Raw genomic sequence first — 7,849 nt, forward strand, 5'->3', positions numbered from 1 at the left:
TTCAAACACGATTAACGAACAATTGAAATAATTGCCCTAAATTTTCAAACGCGTATACAAGACAACAAATTTAAATTTTGGAAAATACCATTAGAAGAATCTACACATGCAAAATAGACTACAATTACTAACTACAAATTACTACAACAATACTACTGTCTACTATTTTTACAATCAGAAGAATTCCAAGGGACGATCCGAAGCAGCGGTCGCCACGTGCATGGGGGCTTAATTTAATAAAATCCAAATATTTTTTAGTAACTGTATGTCCGATTACGCTGTGTCTCGTAAACGGTTGGCCCTGACTAGTTTTAGTACGCAATCTGACTGCAAAGAACAACAACAAAGAATGAAATGAAAATTTCCTGTTAATACAATTAATTAATTAAGTCCCCAGCAACTATAAAACCTACGAAACCAAAGCACCAGTGTAATTGTTCTGTGTGTGGGAGTGTGACTCAACGTACACATCTGGCACGGTTCTTCTTCAACAAGACAAGAAATTTCAAATACCATTTATACTGACGTGACAGAAAAAAAATTAGAAATACTATAATTGCGCAGGAAACCCAGAATTACACTCTACTACAAGAACACACGCCAGACGCTTTGTTGACTGAACCTGTAATGACGCATTATTTAGGACACTGAAATAACGAGAGAGAAAAGAAAATATTTTTTTTTTTTTTTACCTTCGTTTATATTGATGAAAAGCACTCTAAACATTACAATCTCTCCACACCGACTCGCTACTACCACATCTCAACCAGAACTCTCCAATATCACATCTCAGCAAGCACTGCCTACTAGCACACCTCAACAAACACAGACTACCACGAGCTCTCCCCAAGCACTGACTACTACGACCTCTCCCCAAGCACTCCGTGGAGGCGGCTGAATAATACTCTTTGGCGCAATCTCTGGCGCAGTGGCTCAGTGTAGCCACCTTTCAACATCTCCTTGTAATAAAGCTGATTTCTAAAATACCAGTTCTGGAAAACAAACCGTACGCAATAAGCTGTCGGAGTATTTTCGACATATCCAATTAAAATGTCCAAAAATTCATTACTGTTCTTATTATTTATTTTACTTATATTTGTTTTACGTTTTAAATTGTTATTTTACGTTTTACATTCATGTTTTATTTGTTTATTTAGTTTAACATTCCACATGTGTATTTTGTTAATTGAATAACCTGTAAGGAAATGCTTAAAACGTAACGCTTTTTTTACACCATGCACATAAGATGAAGGAACTTTCCTCACATAATTTACACAACAGAGAATGTAAAACATAATTCATCAGGATTTTTAATTTGTCACGGTTGATCCTCTAGGTGTTTCGATTTTTGTCAAGGTACTTCAATACTTTGCTAAGCCTTGCCGAAGAGAATTGATTGTAAGTAATGACCGCAGCTTGATTATATTGTTTCTCAAGTGGGGATTGACATCATAATCTTTCAACAGAACTATATTGGAGAGTCTTCTCACAAAGTTCTTCCAACTATTTCGCCCCTCTACACATCCGACAAGTTTCATCAAGATAATTTATTGACACTAGGGTGTGTTCCCTTGCGAGTAGTTTTCAAACTCTGGATTACAACGAAGAACAGTATCAAAGAATGTAAATAGTGACATAGTGAACGAATTTCAGCTAAGGTATAAGTCGTACTTCAAGTATCTTTGCTTTTGTATGAACACATTTTTCTTCCGAATTAAACCCAAGCAAACAATGAACAACAATACGCTAGGAAGGACAGATATAAACGACCAAGGAAACGATGGATGTGGATTTCTTGAATATTGTACAGGCGGATGCCTAATCCATTTGTATGGGACGCCGCCGATAACAAATGCTTTAGAAGTGATCAGGTGTTTAACACAACGTGGTTTCGTCCTGTCATTTTTTTCTGTAATATATTGCGCCTGTCTTGTCTTACTTCCTAATACCGTGCATGAAAATCCAATAAAATCGACGACTGCTTCCTTCTCTCACAGATTTGAGTGGATCCTTTCTTAAAAAACACTCTTCCAGAACAGGCCATGAAGGACCAACGATACCGACCGGCCGCCGTGTCATCATCAGCCCATAGCCATCACTGGATGGGGATATGAAGGTCCGTGGGGTCAGCACATCGCTCTCCCGGCCGTATATCAGTTTCCGAGACCGGCGCCGCTACTTCTCAATCAAGTAGCTGCTCAGTTTGCCTCACAAGGGGTGAGTGCACCCCGCTTGACAACAGCGCTCGGCAGACCGGATAGTCACCCATCCAAGTGCTATCCCAGTCCGACAGCGCTTAACTTCGGTGATCTGATGGGAACCGGTGTTACCACTGCGGCAAGGCGGTTGGCTCCTTTCTTAAATATCTAGACAAAATACTTTATTTGGAGAGTTTAGGTATGATGTTCTTCCAGTTCCATGGCGATTTGTCTTAAAAATAGGATCCTCTGTTGCATCTAACCAGACATTCTTAGAGAGCTGCACAGTATACGAGTTGTACGAGGGCAGTTCAATAAGTAATGCAACACTTTTTTTTCTGAAACAGGGGTTGTTTTATTCAGCATTGAAATACACCAGGTTATTCCCCAATCTTTTAGCTACACAACATTATTTTTCAACGTAATCTCCATTCAATGCTACGGCCATACGCCACCTTGAAATGAGGGCCTGTATGCCTGCACGGTACCATTCCACTGGTCGATGTCAGAGCCAACGTCGTACTGCATCAATAACTTCTTCATCATCCGCGTAGTGCCTCCCACGGATTGCGTCCTTCATTGGGCCAAACATATGGATATCCGACGGTGCGAGATCGGGGCTGTAGGGTGCATGAGGAAGAACAGTCCACTGAAGTTTTGTGAGCTCCTCTCGGGTGCGAAGACTTGTGTGAGGTCTTGCGTTGTCATGAAGAAGGAGAAGTTCGTTCAGATTTTTGTGCCTACGAACACGCTGAAGTCGTTTCTTCAATTTCTGAAGAGTAGCACAATACACTTCAGAGTTGATCGTTTGACCATGGGGAAGGACATCGAACAGAATAACCCCTTCAGCGTCCCAGAAGACTGTAACCATGACTTTACCAGCTGAGGGTATGGCTTTAAACTTTTTCTTAGTAGGGGAGTGGGTGTGGCGCCACTCCATTGATTGCCGTTTTGTTTCAGGTTCGAAGTGATGAACCCATGTTTCATCGCCTGTAACAATCTTTGACAAGAAATTGTCACCCTCAGCCACATGACGAGCAAGCAATTCCGCACAGATGGTTCTCCTTTGCTCTTTATGGTGTTCGGTTAGACAACGAGGGACCCAGCGGGAACAAACCTTTGAATATCCCAACTGGTGAACAATTGTGACAGCACTACCAACAGAGATGTCAAGTTGAGCACTGAGTTGTTTGATGGTGATCCGTCGATCATCTCGAACGAGTGTCTTCGCACGCTCCGCCATTGCAGGAGCCACAGCTGTGCACGGCCGGCCCGCACGCGGGAGATCAGACAGTCTTGCTTGACCTTGCGGTGATGATGACACACGCTCTGCCCAACGACTCACCGTGCTTTTGTCCACTGCCAGATCACCGTAGACATTCTGCAAGCGCCTATGAATATCTGAGATGCCCTGGTTTTCCGCCAAAAGAAACTCGATCACTGCCTGTTGTTTGCAACGCACATCCGTTACAGACGCCATTTTAACAGCTCCGTACAGCGCTGCCACCTGTCGGAAGTCAATGAAACTATACGAGACAAGCGGGAATGTTTGAAAATATTCCACAAGAAATTTCCGGTTTTGTCAACCAAAATTGGCCGAGAAAAAAAAGTGTTGCATTACTTATTGAACTGCCCTCGTACATTAACACTGGGTGGCTTAAGTTAAATACCACATTTTTATTTGGCTACTCCGCCTAGATGTATACGTGCTCGCGTCAGCTACAATGTCTAATCAGACGCACAAAGTATGATCTTCAGTTCAGTGTGAAACGCTGGGCAGTGTAGGTGAGGGCTGAGACAGTGGAGCAGTCCAGAGATCTGCAGAGCGTCGCAACTGTCCACCGCGCACTGTTACATGGGAAAGGCCTCCATTTACTTGCTCCAGACCGAAGCACGAGATCCAGGTAGATAAAGGCGTGGCTTGAGACGGGTTCTGTAACCAGTGTGAAGCATACAGGAACCGAAATGACAACTCGAACGCAGGAAAATATCCAACGAGATCGTGCAGCTCTGCAGCGTAGCCTACAGCTATCTGCCCGTCGCCATTCCTGAACATCATAAATCTCCCGTGCAGCTTTGGAGATGATAATGAAACGGCATTTAAAGTTCGCCCCTTCAGGCCGCAATTGTCTCAACAGCTTCAGCATGGAAATAAAGTGTTTAGGTGCAATTTCTACGTAATATTACTGAACGTAATTGACAGTATGATGCGTTTCTGACAAATCTTACGATATGTGATGATGCCACATTTGATGCGGGTAAGCTTGTCAGTAAACAATATTTCCGGTATTACTCCGACACAGGCCCACAGCTCAGCCATGAAAAGGCCCAGACTAGCCCAAAGGACGTCGTCCGGTGTGCTGTTGGACAGTCCATCGGAATCGCTGGCCATATTTGTCTGAAGGCAACAACGGTCGTCCATTGAGTGTCAGTTTCGAGCACCGTACGACCACACTAATTTTTTCATTCCACAGCTGCAGGGATATTGTAGTCTACGCGCAGTATGGTTCCAGCAGGATGGAGCTACATCCCATACTACCTGTGATTTAATGACTACGCTGATTCACCACCTTGCACATCAATCACTCTCGCGATTTAGTGATATCCCGTGCCTGATCTTTCAGCTCCTGAATTTTTCCTGTATTATTCAGCTCAAGAACAAAGTTTTTACACGGCACTCTACAACAGCAATGAGCCGGGAACAGATAGAAGCCATTCATCAACAAATGACTGGCAACGTAATGAGGAACTTCCGTGAAGGTATTCAGCAATGCATCCCGAGGGATGGAAGCCATTCGTGTGATGTATTTGTAACGCCGGAAATGCATATCCTCCTATTTCCATCTATTGTACTATAATTTTTTTCCTTGTTTTGTTATCTCAATATATGACATTTCTGTGTCTTTACATATTGTAATTGTTTTAGTATTTGTATGTATATATTTATGCATTGATGTCGATGTATAATTGGTTTGTTTCGTAAATATTATTTGTATTTTACGCTGGGTCTTGCCTAGGGAAAACTGCTATCGAAAGATTACATCGATAGGTCGTGTGAAGAATCAAAGTGTGTAGGATCTTTGGTAGTGTTAACTCTGCCGCGTGGAGCGCGGGCAGAGCACGGGGAGTCTGGCTGGAGTAGTGCAGTGGAGCAGGTGTGTTGTGTGACGCTCCCGCGAGTTGCCGCGCTTTCGGCGTTTGGCAGCATGTAATTGCGCTCGACTTGCGATGATAGTTTCTGACACGGTGTCGCGGACGGGAAGCATTAGCTGGCGCACATCAAGAGCCCGTTTCCTCTGGTGACCGTGTCGAGAAGAAGGCGCGCCAACATCCAGCTTCTGCAACAGCGACGGCCGACAATGAGTGACTGTCGCCACCTCCTCGATCGACGACTTCAAACCTTCAATCAACCAACAAGGAAGACTAAAAGCACGTAAAGTTTCAGAACTGTATGGCAGACCTCAGCTTTTCAAATTGTTCCATTTGCCTCGCAAAATTACAGCAACTTAGCATGAACCTTTGTTGCTCATTGTCCCAATTGCATTGCCAAGCAGGGTCCCTTCCTTTTCCGAAATGAACCCGAGTGTCGTTGAAATTCAAACGCCAGCATCATTCAATTTCACTGCTTTAATTTCAAAGTTCAGTTAAAGTATTCATAGCTGGCTACAATATTTAGGTTACACGAGCACAAATTAAGAGTGCGAGTTTTGTTACCATATTTTAGCCTACCTGTGACTGCAGCTCAGCTTGGTACGTACTAAATTTTACTATCGTTAATTGTTCAGAGTCATTTAATTCAAGTTCAAAGTTAAATCTCTTGTTTCTAAATTGCGTAGAGTCAAGTTGCTTTTGAAATGATTGTTGAGATAGTCCAAGACTAACCGTATTTTACTGGATTTCGATGTGCTTAAGAAAGAAAGCTCACTATTAACTTCAGTCACTAAATTAACTTTCGATTTTCCGGTTTTATTAATTCTTTTGCTAAATTAAGTCAGAGTGTAGCGAAATTTATTACTTCTGACAAACTTCCAGTTTTCACACTACACGTGTCAACCTTCAGTTGCCACGCTTCTAGTGCTAATTATATGTGTAATAACCTTTCTTTTTCAGTTACTATAGTAATTGTCCTTGGGACTGGCGACCGTGATTTCCCCCAAATCTCAAATATCTAATTACCGCTAGTTAATTGTTAACGCAACGGCCACACATTTACTTTCTTTATTAACTTTACCCCTTTTCAAAATTAATTTCCACCAGTTTCATTTGCATTTTTCCTTTCATTTAGATGTAACCCTTTCCTCCCTCTTTACCGACAGATTAACTTCGGTGACGATTGCTTTTCCCAAATTTCCATTAGGTACACGCGGTTTAATTTTTCACTGTCATTAAGGTCGATAAGAGAGGGGGAGGTTACATATTCTTTAAGAAATAAACTTTTTTTTCATTCCTGTAACGGCGATGTGCGTAGAACAGTTTTCTATAGGCTATATTGGAGTAAATATACGCTAGAACGTAAAAATATCAAATGAAGATGTACGTACTACTTCCCGTGGGCCACACTGTAGCATGTATAGATCATGTGCAGTGCATATTTTAATGTTGAAGCTCTCAGGATAACTTGTTAGATGTTAAAAGCCGTGCGTTCAGGATAACAACGCCAAATGGAGGACTACCCTGATGAGCCAAAACTTTATGACCACTTCTCACCGAACGGGAAACCATTCTAGCGACCAATGGGAAAACCGTTTGAAGTAAGTCAATTTCTCGTCGCCCCGACCTCTCGCAACGACCATCTCCAAAACAGCGAAGCTGATGTTCACGTCCCACTGTCGTGACTTCGTATGGAAAGTGATTGGAGGATGGTGTAACCATGAGTAGGCGACAAGATGTTGGATGGCAAGATACGTCGCTGAATGCAGCGACACGTCAGTTAAGCTGAATGGGCGCCGATCTGTGGCAGATCTAACGACAGAATAGAAGGTTGGACCAGGTACAAGTGTTTCGGAGCACACTGTTCAGTACACATTGTTGAACATGGAGCTCTGCAGCAGACGAGATAGTCAATCACGGTCGCAGTACGCACGAAATCATCGGTACTGGACCGTGGATCAAGGGAAACGTGTCGCCTGGTCAGATACATGAAAAGTCAATGGTCGTATTCATGTTCGCCGTCTTTCATATGAACTGCTGCTCGAAATGGGCACCACGTCTTGGACACCAAACTGGGGCGGAGGGAGGGGGAGGGGGGGGGGTGGAATCTATGGTAGTATTAGAAAGCATCGCGTCACCTGTGTTCTACGGGAACATTACTGCGGACTACCTTGCTACTGCGATTTGCGGAGGATGATAGTACCTTCACGTAGATGCGTTGCGCACCACGTTCGTTTGATCTGCACAAACCACCGGCCCGTAATTTGTGGGAATTGCGTGGCCTATCGGTAGACACCGAGTGTCACATACCTCCGAAACCCACCAAGTATTATCGAATCTGTGGGACGCAAAATCACTATTGTATTGCGATACAACGGTTACCTTGTAAGTAGGCTGTTTAGGTTTCTTTACTGGTAACGCCACCTCTGTATAAAAATCACTGGCTGTGCTGTGTGCAGTCTGTGTCTAGTTTGCATTGTTGTCTGCCATTGTAGTGTTGG

General features: G+C 43.3%; 1 pseudogene; it reads right to left on the reverse strand.

Annotated features, from left to right (window-relative positions):
• Positions 1-2,233: 2,233 nt before the first annotated feature.
• On the reverse strand, positions 2,234-2,351 carry LOC124617099 (annotated as a pseudogene).
• Positions 2,352-7,849: the final 5,498 nt, after the last annotated feature.

Source organism: Schistocerca americana, chromosome 5, assembly GCF_021461395.2.
Source record: "Schistocerca americana isolate TAMUIC-IGC-003095 chromosome 5, iqSchAmer2.1, whole genome shotgun sequence".
Classification (NCBI taxonomy): Eukaryota; Metazoa; Arthropoda; class Insecta; order Orthoptera; family Acrididae; genus Schistocerca; species Schistocerca americana.